Source organism: Penaeus monodon, chromosome 7 (assembly GCF_015228065.2).
Source record: "Penaeus monodon isolate SGIC_2016 chromosome 7, NSTDA_Pmon_1, whole genome shotgun sequence".
Taxonomy (NCBI): domain Eukaryota; kingdom Metazoa; phylum Arthropoda; class Malacostraca; order Decapoda; family Penaeidae; genus Penaeus; species Penaeus monodon.
This window is the reverse complement of record NC_051392.1, coordinates 54,167,393-54,170,326: the sequence shown is the minus strand read 5'-3', so window position 1 is coordinate 54,170,326 and position 2,934 is coordinate 54,167,393.

Here is a 2,934-nt window from a genome sequence, read left to right as displayed (position 1 = left end):
GCTCTTCCAACTGCCTTAATGACGGCAGGGGGGTTTAGCCCAAAGGGGGGGCCCAAAGGAAAAAAAGGGGAAAAAAGGGGGGAAAAAGGGAGGGGGCCGAGGAAAAGGGAAAGGGAAAGAAGGGGAAAGGAAGAAGTAAAAGTGGGGGTTTTAAGAAGGAACCAAAGGACAAAAAGGAAAGGAAAGAAGAAAAGAAAAGAAAAGGAGAAAAGGAAAAGAAGGAAAAGAAGAAAAAAAAAAAGGGGGAAAAAGGGAGGAAAAAGGGAAAGGAAAGAAAGGAAGGAAAGGAAAAAAAGGAGGAAAGGAAGAAAAAGAAAGGGAAAAGAAAAGGGGGGGAAAGAGGGGAAAAGAAGGAAGGGAAAAAAAAAGGGCCCGGACGGGGAGAGAGGGAAGAGAGAAGGAAGACGGAAAAGGAGGGAGGAAGAAAAGAAAGGAAGGAGGGGAGGAGGAGAAAGAAAGCGAACAAAAAACGAAAAAAACGGGAAAAGAAAAAAAAGAATAAAAAGGAAAAAAAAGACGGGGAAAAAAGGCCCCTTTTTTCCCCCCCTTTCTAACTAAATTAAAACCCCAAAAAAAAAATTTCCCTTTTCCCCCCCCCAAAAAACCCCCCCCCGGGGGGCAGATTTTGCCCCCCGGGTTTTCCCTCTCGGGGGGGGTTATGGGGAGGGGGGGAGGGTTTTAGGGATTTTTGGGGAAGTGGCTTGTGTTTGGTAATGGGTCAGATAAGGCGCGAGGGAAGGCCGATTAGTGAGCGAGTGAGGGGTATGAGTGACTGGGAATAGGGTGGCAGATGGGCAGGAGAATAAAATGTGAATATAATTACCGCGGTGGCCGGAGGAGCGGTGAATAATGAGGGAGAATTTGCGCGGTAATGGAAACTGATGATGGATGAGGATGATGGAGGAGTGAGGGAGTGGGAGAGGGAGTGGGAGTGGGAGGAAGAGGCAGTGGGAGAGAGTGAGGGAGTGGGAGGAAGAGGGAGGGAGAATGAGTGAGTGCGTGCGTGCATGGGTGAGTGAGTGAAAGTGTGAAAGTGAATTAGTGAGTAAGTAGGTGAGTGAGTGTGAATTGGGTGAGTGAGTGAGTAAATGGGTAAGCTATTGAGTGACTGAGTGAATTTGAAAGTTAGAGAATAAGTGAATTTGTGAATGAGTTGGGAAAGCTAGTTAAATTTGACCGGGTAAAGTGTGTAAATGAGTGAGTGGTGAGTGAATGAAATGATTGTTTGAGGTAAGAGAAAGTGGGTAATAGGAGTGAGATTGGAGGTGAAAAGGAGGAAAAAGAATACGAAACAGATACCGAAAAAAAACAAAGGAAGACTGGGAGGATGAATGAAAGAGAAGGAGAAAGAGAGGAAAAAAAGACAACAACAAGAGGAGAGAAGAGAAGAGAGAGAAAGAGAGGGAGAGGGTTAGTAGTAGATGGGATGGGTTAGCGAGCGAGCGAGCGAGCGAGAGAACGAGAGAGGGAGAGAACGAACGAGAGAAAGAGAAGCGAGAAGAGAAATAAAGAAACAAGAAAAAAAAGAACAGACGGGAAGGAGAAAGAAAGGGGGGGGAAGAAGTAGAGAGAAGCGATAAAGGGCGAGAGAGGAGGAGGTGGCAGCGGCGGTGGTGGCAGCGGCGGTGGTGGCGTGTTTGAGAGAGAGCCGCGTTCCATTGTGGAGTGACAGAAGCGAGGGCAGGGCAGAGAGAAGGCCTGATTGGCAGCGTTGTCGGGGGGGGGGGGGGGGGGAAATTAGGGGGAAATGGGGGGGTAGGTAGAGGAGGGGAAAGGGAGGGGGAAAAAATTGGGGAATGGGGGGGAGGGGAGAGGGGAAGGGAGGAGGGAAGGGGATGGCGGAGGGGTTGGAGAGGAAGGAGATTGGGGGTAGGGGGGTGGGGGCGAGAGTAGAGGGAGGGGGGAGGATTGGGGAGGAGAGGGGGATTGGCGGAAGGGGGGTGGGGGCGAGGGTAGAGGGAGGGGGGAGGAGAGGAAGATTAGCGGAAGGGGGGTGGAGATGAGGGTAGAGGGTATTGGAAAAGAGGGAGGTAAGGGGAATGGCGGAAGGGGGTTGGCGGAAAGCGGGTGGAGGGAAGGGGAGAGGGGAGAGGGGGAAGGTAGGGGAAGCGGGATTGGCGGAAGGGGAGACGGAGGGGAAGGGGGATTGGTTGAAGGAGGGGAAAGGAGAATTGGCGGAAGGGGGGAAGGGAAGGGAAGGGGGAGGGGAAGGGAGAGGGGGAGGGGGGATGGAATTCTCGCTTTAAGGCTGCCGGGCGGGAGGGAGCTCTTGCACGCAGATATGCACACATTCGCACAAGCAGAAGCAGAAGCAGGCTTACGAACGCTGTTAACGCACAGGATATACGAAAATAACATATTAGATTTACGCTCACACTCGCTTACAATATCCATATTAACATGCACGCACGCGCGCGCACGCACGCACGCACGCACGCACGCACGCACGCACGCGCACGCACCACCAACCACACCACACACACACAACACACACACACCCCACACCCCACAACACACACACACACCCCACACACACACACACGCACCCACACGCACCAAACACCCAAACACCACACCAACACAACACACACACACACACACACACACACACAACACACACAACACACCCGCGGAAGCACGCATGTAAGCACAATCACGTACACACATTTGTTTTTGTCTTTATATCTGTATATCAGATTTAAAAAAAAAATCTATTTATTTTACTTATTTATTTATTTTACTGGAAATGTAAGTTTAACGAGTTCCTGTGAAAAGCTTCTCGGCGTTTGAAAAGTTAGCGATTTTTCTTTTCGTAAAGATAACTTTTTTTTTTTTTTTTTTTTGAAATAATTAACCTTTTGATAAGATAACTTTTTAGAGGAAAAGAGAGGGTGAAATCAAGAGAAGAAATCTGCGGGAAAAAGAAAGATAAAA